This window comes from Cavia porcellus, unplaced genomic scaffold, assembly GCF_034190915.1.
Source record: "Cavia porcellus strain 051 isolate PalLab524CR breed Dunkin Hartley unplaced genomic scaffold, mCavPor4.1 scaffold_5, whole genome shotgun sequence".
In the NCBI taxonomy this organism is placed as follows: Eukaryota; Metazoa; Chordata; class Mammalia; order Rodentia; family Caviidae; genus Cavia; species Cavia porcellus.
This window is the reverse complement of record NW_026947488.1, coordinates 55,632,842-55,642,900: the sequence shown is the minus strand read 5'-3', so window position 1 is coordinate 55,642,900 and position 10,059 is coordinate 55,632,842.

Sequence of the window (10,059 nt, the reverse complement as noted above, 5' to 3'; positions counted from 1 at the left end):
AACATTCCCAAATTTCTGTTACAAATGTTACTTTTATAAACCTTTTTTAGAGTCGACCATGGATAAACGCTATAGATAAAACTTTCTTGCTATAGGTTTGGATGTAATCAAATTCTTTCTTTAAAATTTCTCTTTTTTTTCAGTAGTAAATGATACTTTTCAGTCAGCAGAGTAAGCTGTTATTAGGGCAGATATTGGAACAATTGAGTGAAAGATAGTTAGGAAACAGGAAATATACACTCTTAAAGTATACCTTGCTAGATTATTCATTAGAAAGAAGGTGAAGTGTATTTCCTGTAGAGAAGTCCAGTGAACAAAATCAAGTAGTTGAAAAATGTCACCAGTAATGATATAAACCGACAGCCTGTATGGCCAAAAACTGAAGGCCTTTAACTTGAAATCAGACACAAGACAAGGATGTCCCTTATCACCACTCTATTTAACATAATACTGGAAATACTAGCCAGAGAAATTAGACAAGAGAGAAATAAAAGGGTAAAGATAGGAAAAGAAGAAACTAAATCATCATTATTTGCAGATGACATGATACTCTACATAGAAGACCCCCAAAACTCTATTGAAAGACTCTTAGATATAATAAATAAATTCAGCAATGTAGCTGGATACAAAATCAATAGCATTTCTATACACTAACAAGAAGATCACAGAAAGAGAAATAAGAGAAGCCATACCCTTCACACTAGCAACCCAAAAAATGAAATATTTAGGAATTATACTCACGAAAGAAGTAAAAGATCTATATATGGAAAATTATAATACACTGAAAAAAGAAATTGAAGAGGATCTCAGAAGGTGGAAAGACATACCTTCCTCATGCATAGGAAGAATAAATGTTGTGGAAATGGCCATTCTCCCAAAACTGTTATACAGATTCAATGCAATCTCAATAAAAATACCATCAACATACCTCACAGATCTAGCGAAATCACTCCTAAAATTCATCTGGAACCAGAAGAGACCTAGAATAGCAAAGACAATTCTAAGCAGCAAAGGCAAGGCGGGAGGCATCACAATCCCTGACTTGAAGTTATACTACAAAGCAACTGTAGTAAAGCAACATGATACTGGAATAAAAACAGAGCCGAAGATCAATGGAATAGATTAGAAAATACAACCACAACTACAAACACACTTAACCTCCTTATCTTTGATAAAGGGGCCAAACAGGTTCACTGGAAGAACGACAGTCTCTTTAATAAATGGTGTTGGAAAACTGGCTCTCCATATGCTGAAAACTAAAACTCGACCCATGCCTATCACTATGTACTAAATTAAAATCTAAATGGATCAAAGATTTGAATATTAAAACAGAAAATCACACTAAATCTATTGGAAAACAAGTTGGGTAAAACCCTTAGGGATATATGGGTAGGTGGAGAGTTCACCAATAGGAATCAAATGGCATGGGAAATACTTCCCAGATTCAACAACTGGGATCATGTCTTATTAAAAAGTTTCTGAACATCAACAGAAATCTCTAGGGGATGGGGATTTAGCTCAGTGGCAGAAGCACTTGCCTTGCAAGCACGTGGTCATGAGTTCAATCCCCAGTACCAGTGGGAAAAGAAATCTCTATCATAGTGAAAAGAAAACCTACAAACTGGGAAACAATCTTAGTGAACTGTCCCTCAAACAAAGGTCTTCTGTCTAAAACATATAAAGAATTAAAAAAAATCAGACCCCAAAATTTAAGGATCCAATCCAAAAATGGGCATCTGAGATGAATACACAATTCTCAGATGAAGAAATACAAATGGCAAATAAATATATGAAAAAATGTTCATCATCATTACCCATTAGAGAAATGCAAATTAAAATCACACTGAGATTCTATCTCACTCCTGAAAGAATGGCCAGGATCAAGAAAACTACCAACAACAAATGCTGGAGAGACTGTGGGGAAAAAGAAACTCTCCTGTACTGTTGGTGGGAATGTAGACTGGGGCAACCATTGTGGAAGTCAGTCTGGAGATTTCTCAGAAAGCTGGGATTGGAGGCCCCATTTGTTCCAGCTATTCCACTTCTAGGCATATTCCGAGAAGAACTGGAAATATCATACCACTGTGATATATGTGCACCCATGTTTATAACAGCATAATTTGTAATAGTCAGATCTTGGAATCAACCTAAGTGTCCATCAACTGAGGAATAGGTAAAAAAGATTTATAAAATGGAGTACTACTCAGCTATAAAGAATGATCACATTGAGATATTTATAAATAAATGGATGCAACTTGAGACCATACTCATAAATGAAATAAATCAAACTCACATGTATAAATACCAAATAGTTTCCCTAGTGTAAGAAATGGTAAGAGTCCATAAATGTATGTGGTAATCATGATTCCCTATTATATTGCTTTGAAGCTTTATAATGTTTTCATTCATTAATTGGAATGGTTTTATTGTGGGTTGTTTGATTTTATTGTCTGTGTTGGTATGAACAGCTATTGTGAAGAAGACAAGACATTAAAATAGCTAGTGATGATCTAATAGCATCTTGTTTTGAAGTCCAACAAGCTTTTGTTCTTCTATCTCCATTGGTTTTATCATGTTGTATCTTATTGGATTTTATTATATGTGATAGTATAAACAAGATATTTTATAGACAAGAAGATAATGTAGTAACCTTTGTTCATTTTCTGTTAGTTGATTCTGAATACCCTGTAATACTTTCATTCTCTTGAATGGATTTACACTGTCTTTTTATGTTTGATACTATAGTATATGAAGGTATACTCTATTTCAAGGAAGGAGACACTGTGGTAGCTACTGTTATGTCAGATGTTGCTTAAACTGTTCTGTTCTGACCTGTTTTCTTATGTCCTCTTTTATCTTAATCTTTTTTTAGTAAAAAAAAAACTAGTCTGGAATATCAATGTCATGTACATTTTTTAAAAACTAAGCAACTATTGTGATTTAAAAAGTACTGAGAAAAAAGACAACTAAATGCACTACATAATCCTTGATTGAATTCTGGAACAACAACAAAAGCAGGCATAAAGATTAATAGGGTATTGGACTGAATATTTGTGTCTGTCATGTTGAAATATTAACCCCAATGCGAAGGTGTTAGGAGGTCGGGTCTTTGGGAGGTCATGAGGGTTGGAGCCCTCAGGAATATGATTAATGCTCTTTCTTATAAAAGAGACCTGAATGAGAACACTAGCTCTCTTTCTGCCATATACTGTCATAATCAAGAAGACGGCTAGGCGGCTGTGATCCAGGGAGTGTGCTCTCATCAGAAACTAAATCTGTCAGTGCCTTTGACCTTCCAACCTCCAGATCTGTGAGGGAAAAAAATGTTGATGATTCACCCAGTCTAACTGACTGGGGCATGGGGCAAGGGAGAAATTTGAATATGGACTGTGTATTAAAAAGCTATATTGCATAAGTATCGTATGTTAGGATATAATGGTTATAATGGTTATGATGCCAATACAAAATAATATTCTGTTTCTTAAAATATGCTTATTGAATATAGAGAGCCAAAGTGGCAAATGCATTTGATCCTCACATGTCTCAGCAAAACACACAGGTGCAAGCACAGGTAAACATTGGTGTCATTCTTGCAACTGCAATTTTTGTATAGGTTTGAAATTTTTCAAAATGAAAAGTTAGGGTAAAAAGTAGTACAAGTTCAGCATGAGCTGTTTCAACAATTTGGAGAAAAGAGTTAAGGGGAGAAATGCATAATTTCTGATGATACAGGAATTTTCTGCAAATTTGGACTCACATTGAATATGATATTTTGAAACCCTTTTTTTCACTTAGTATATTATGGATGTTTTCTATACCAAAAAAGCCTCCTCTTTTTATGTTTCACAGTGCAATAATATGCCATTGTGTGGAAGTTGCACTCTTATCTATAAGCAATCTTTTTTATTAGATATTTGAGAATCTTCCAGTTTTTCCTGTTTTAAGTCTCTGCAGTGATCAGCCGTGGCACTAAATCTCTGGTTTGATGCATAATTACTTTTCTGGTAAATGTTTAGGGCTGGATCAAGAGGAACTAACTCTGTGGTGGCCTCCCCAACAGCCCCTCCCCAATTCTCCTTACTACTAAAATCTCAGTTTCATTTGGGGAAACAAAATGCTCAGCTCCCAGGGTGAATTACAACAGATCGGAACCTGTTGGTCCTGCTGGTTCTGTTTGCTTTCATCAGAGCTGTTTTCTCTGGAACTCCTGAACAAGGGACATGCTCCTGGGGAGCCAAAAGGTACAAAGAGAAACACCCTGGAGAAAAGAAAGCTCCTGTCTTTCTGGTCCCTTATCAAAGGTAAAGGCAAAATCCACAGAACCGCCAAACCTAAAGACCAAAAGCTGACGTCCTGGGGACTGCAGTGTGGAAAGGGGCTGTGACATGGCCTGTCACCCACATCAGCACTAAGAGGGTGTGCCACACCTGGCATTTTCTGGACTTGGGTTATCAAACACATTTACTACTAGGCAAGCTTTCTGTCACTTATATACTCAAAAACATTAAAACAAAGCACAGCAGTTGATCAGACCAGACGTATTTGCCTTTCTCAAAGGCTGAACTACTTTCCATTCCCCTCTGAAGTGTTCCTTTTGCATCTCTCCTGGAATGATCACTCCACTACTAGGTGCGTTCTCAGTTTGGTTGGAAAGATTTCTTCATCAGAGAACTTATCCATAGCAACTGCAGCAAGGAATGGTGCTTTGGTTGGTGTCAGAAATAATACCTATGAAAGAGTGCTCCCTACAGGTCTATCTTCCAATAGCACGTAGGCCAGGCTTCTGTGACTGAGGAAGCAGTTTCTGTTTCTGAAGTCCGCTCCAGGACAGCTAGTGAGCATCCTGCTGTGAGCACAACACGGGAGAAAAAACCACGGGGGACACAGGCTTAATAGACACGGTGCTGGGCCGGAGAATTTCAGTTTCTGTGTGCCCACATAATGCAGAGATCTGATGTTGAAGATTAATCCTTGCCTCCAGTCCGGAATGGAAACCTCCAAAAGGAGGAGGTGAGGAGGAGGCTGCCAGTACTATGTCCTGCTGTCGTGACAGTCTGCCTAGAGACCCGAGTTTCTCCCTAGCAGTAAACGCTGAGCACACCACGGAACCACGCTCGGTTTATACACAGACCATGGCCTTACAGATGAGAAACTGGAGCCCAGATGGATTTAGCCTTGCTTCCCAGCTGTCTCCATGCCTCAGTGCTGTAGCCAGCTGAAGAGCCATTCACAGCGCCCTCTGACCTCAACCCACAAAAGGAAACATTCTCAATGGGTTTGTCCAATACAACTGTAATTAATGGATGAATGAAATATTCTTGCAATAAGTCCAAACAGTCCTCTCACATAGCTACATACTAATGATGTTTTTATATGCTAAATTTTAACTCAGGGCCTGCAGGCACGAAACATGGACACTTAATGGCAAATTTGGGGAGGCCAGCTGATACCCTAAGTTTTGTCAAAGGTACAAAGTGGCAGGTTGAAACACAGGCCTCACTGGCTGCACACATTTTGCTAGGTAGACCGCATTCCCGAAAATTAGAAATGATGAAATGTGAGAACTGGGGCACTCAGGTTATTTAAATCATTTCTCAGAATCATGAGTTTTAATGTCTGACATGAAAACCTGAAAACGGCTCCTGAGAAATTAGCAGCTGTCAAGTTAACAAATCTTTTTCCTTCTGTGATGTCTTAGATCATAGACTTCTGGTCTTTGGAATTAGATGACGATCTCATCTTTAGAAATCTCTGGTACCAATTCATATCCATCAGCCCTGGCTGTGACGGGAAACAGGCCAGCAGCACAATGACAGCGAGCTGCTTACAGCAACACATTGTTATAAACTTGGTCAGTGTCAGCCCTAGAAAGGTCCAGTTTCATGGAGTCTGCTGCTTTCACGTTGGCAATGAAGCACTCAATGACAGAAGAGGTAGAGTAACTTGTGGAGCAGTCCTGGTGCTGTAGAAGACAGGAATTTTAGCTCTAAGACAAGGGTGCAGGGACAAGGGTATAAATGGAGATTTACTGTGAGGACTCTTGTACCATGGACAGTGGAGTCCCACAGGTGTCACCCTGCTTTCCCATCTGGTCCAACTAGATACCCAAGTCTTCCCCCACTAGGAAGCATCTATTCTTCAGTCTCCCCAAGCAAACCGAGTCCATCTTACCTGACGGCCACGACTTCCTTTTTCTCCCTTAGGGCCTTGGGTATAACTATCAGTTCCAAGATCACCTTGAGAAAATAAAAGGTTGCTTACCTCAAATAGACAGAGAGAGAAAAAAGAAAGAATTTACAGGAATTATTTAGAGAGGAAGAAAGAAAGAGAAGGAAGGAAGGAAGGAAGGAAGGAAGGAAGGAAGGAAGGAAGGAAGGAGAGAAAGAAAGAAAGAAAGAAAGAAAGAAAGAAAGAAAGAAAGAAAGAAAGAGAGAGAGAGAGAGAGAGGGAGGGAGGGAGGGAGGGAGGGAGGGAGGAAGGAAGGAAGGAAGAGAGAGAGACAGAAAGGGAGAAAAAGCACAACCATTGCAGACCCTTTTGATTGACTGCTCCTGCTCTGTAATCCCAGATGTCCCCTGCAATTAAAACTCCAACCTCTTTATGAACCCAAGTTTTCTGTAAGACAGCTTTTACTCTTGTGTCTCCTATTCGTTGCAGTGCAGTACGGATGGGCAGAACAGATGTCTCATTATTGAATAATAAATTGCTGTTTGATTTTGTGCCACAAGCAACAGTTCTCAAGTCCCTGGAATTAAAACAAGAAGTCACCCAACCATCACTCACAGGCTCAGCCCTTAACCCAGGCTCCCCGCACTCTCCAGGTTGTCCTGACAGTCCTGTTGAGCCCTAAAATTACAAACAAAAGGTGCATCGCAAAATGTGTCACTTCATAAAATCACCTACTGTCTAAAAGGCAGAGAACATTGAGAGAGAAAATAAGAATCAAATCAAAAGAGCAACTTAGAACTTGGTTATTGAATAACTTGCTATACAGGCAAGGTGGAGATGTACAAAAGAACGTTTTTTGGATAGAGCTAGAGACTGTCACATCGAGGTAAATGCACCTGATTCAGGCTATCAAACATCACATGCTCTCCCATATGTGCGATTTAAATTTTTTTTCTTAAATAAAGAAGGTATCACATGAGCTGCTGGTTCTGCAGGGCACACATGATATGGAACGTTCTCTGAGCTCCAAAGGAACCGTCGCACAGTCTCCCTGAGCTCCCCCTTACCTCTTTCCTGGCTAATGCAACGGTGAAGGAGCAAGATAGTTCTCCATTCCAGTCCTTGCTTACTTTACTGCATAGGCAAATTCCTTTGAATTCTGAGACTCCACTTCCTCATTGGTGAAAGAGATGTACCTTCACAGGCAGTCACAGGCAGGAAAAAATAGAACAAGACATTAGAATATTCAGCACAGAGTTACATGTAGTTCCTGTTACTATTTGCTCTACCTTCCAGTCTCTCCTTTTTCTGAGCCAGATACTGGGCTTCCAGAGCAGTCTCCCAAATCTTCAAGTCTTGCCCCAAAACCTCCAGCACTTAGCAGGAAGGGGAACCTAAAAATAGCATTAAACTGACTCAAATTTGACTTTTAAAATTTTCTTCCCAGTCTCTATGCTTTCTGGCTCATTCTCTACTCCTGCTAAACTAGAGCTCTTCTTTTGATCTCCCTGAGTTCTCCTAACTCTACACCTTTCCTTGTGGCTCTTCTGAAGCTGGAATAGTCCGTGTCTTTCTCCTCTTGCTTCTCTCGGAAGTCTGAGTTAACATATGTCTTGGTTTCTTCTTCTCCCTGAGATGCTCAAGCCCTCTGCTCCCTTCAGCATTTGCTCAAACCTACAGGGCCTTATACGGAACCCGTGTTCTTCTGCCCCTTTCCCTTCTCCTTCCTCGCCAGTTAACTGCTACACATACTCTAAATGTCAACTCATCTGCCCTCCTCAAGGAAGCCTGCCAGCTTGCACAGCCTGGACCAGATCTCCCATCACTTTGTTCTCCATATACCTATCCGTGGTGACCTCACATCCGTCTCCTTGAGACCTCACTTGTCTCTGTCCCTGTAGAAGCCAGTGCTGAGATACAGGGCAAGCCTGTTGGGCTCGCCATTCTGAACCATGACATGAATTACAACATATGCTCAACAAATTTTGATGACTGATCAAACAAAGCAAAATCACCTTTCAGTTTCCTCTCCAAGTCACTGTGCTCCCATAAATGCTTTATTCTCACCATTCTGCATCCTTATCATTCTCTTTTATACAGCAGTCTTTCCAAAACAAACTTCATCTCCTATATTTCTGGCTAAATGAATGCACCTTGAGACCATACTCTTAAGTGAAATAAATCGGACATACATGTACAAATACTGCATTATTTTTTTGATGTGAAAAACCAAACGTGTAAATAAGGACTAAAATGCATAATAGGTATTGTGAAAGGAAGAAAATGTTCAAATGTGAGGAGAAATTGGGGAGAAAGAAGGAAGAAAGGAAGGAAAGGAAAAGAAAAAATGAGAAACAAAGGAAAATGGAAACAAAGCTCTTGTAAATAAGGGGAGCAAGAGAGGTTGAAGGGGGAGTCGGGGAATGGGAAAAAAATCAAGTTATATCATGTACAAGTACAAATTCCTTGTGATGAATGTGATCATCTTATATGCCTAAAATGTGCCAACAAAATTAATAAAAATAAATAAATATAAAAATGTTTAAAGCTTTGTCTTCTGCACAGATTAATAGACTCTTTGTTAGTAATAGCCACAACTAATTTATCTTTGAATCCTTCTTTGTGCTCAGCAAAATGTCCCACAGGTAGGCGGTGGGACATTGGGATGTAGGACACAGGGATACCTTGACAGGTATTTACTGATTTAACTAACTTAAAACTCTTCATGTTAAACAAAAAAAAGTTATACCTTCTACCTTCTATCTCTAAGAACTACATCTTCTCCCTATTTATTAATCAAGCGATCAGTCCACACTATTAACTGTGCATCCATGGAGTAGTAGTATATCATTATGAGGCAGAGACAGGATGGTCACAAATCCAAGGCCAGCCTGGACAAGAACCTGCGGCAAAATAATAGAGAAGAGGGTTGCTGAAGATGTGACCAGTGACGAGGCCCTGGGATCAGTCCTCAGTATCACAAAAAACAGGGACATAAAGGATAGGTGAGTAAATTTCATCCCCATCTAATCCTATCAGCCAGCAAAAGCTAGTCATAGTTCTGCATTGAAATGGATCCTTCAGCCATGTTGGATTCCAACATGGCTGCACAGGGAGGGAAGGAGGCTTTAGTGCGTATGCCAAGAACCCTCTTTCCCTTAAGTAGAAAGAGGGAATATGGCAGGGTGTACATACTGTCAAGGCAGATGGTACCAGCAATGTGAGTTTAAGGATGCAGTGAAGGGGGAGATCACTACAGGATGACGTGGTCAAAGAAGACTCATGCATAAGCAAGACACAGAGGTAAATGTGCATAAGGAACATTAGAGAACAAAGAGTCGTACAATTTGATGAGCACTTAACTGAGATCCCTGAAGAATGTGACTGAACAGCCTTGGGTGTGGGACTAAACCATTAGTGACCAGGAGACAAGAGATGCTTGTGAGCCACAGAGTGACACAATTTCTAAAGTACAAAAGGTTGCACACCTGCAGGCACACTGCACCTTCACTATCAGCAGTCAAGTCCCAAGTAAAGCTTCCAAACAGTCATCTAAATATCACTTACTTCTCAACCAAGGGTTTCAAACCACTAGGTGAAGCCTCAAGGCTTACAAATAACTTGTTGATGTCAGTTATGCATTAGAAAAATTAGAAAAGAATACCCTCATACTTTACCCAACTTCCACTGTTTCCCTTTTCTCCAGGTGATCTTGGAGCTCCATGATTGCTCTAGAAAAAGGAAAATAAATAAAGAATCCTCAGTCTACTACTCACTCCAGGAATGGTTCACTTTGTTCATATTTCATATTCTATAGTTTCACATTTTAGCCAAGACTAGAAAATTGGTCTCCCCTTCTAGCAATGTCACAGACTAGATTCTCAGAAGAAC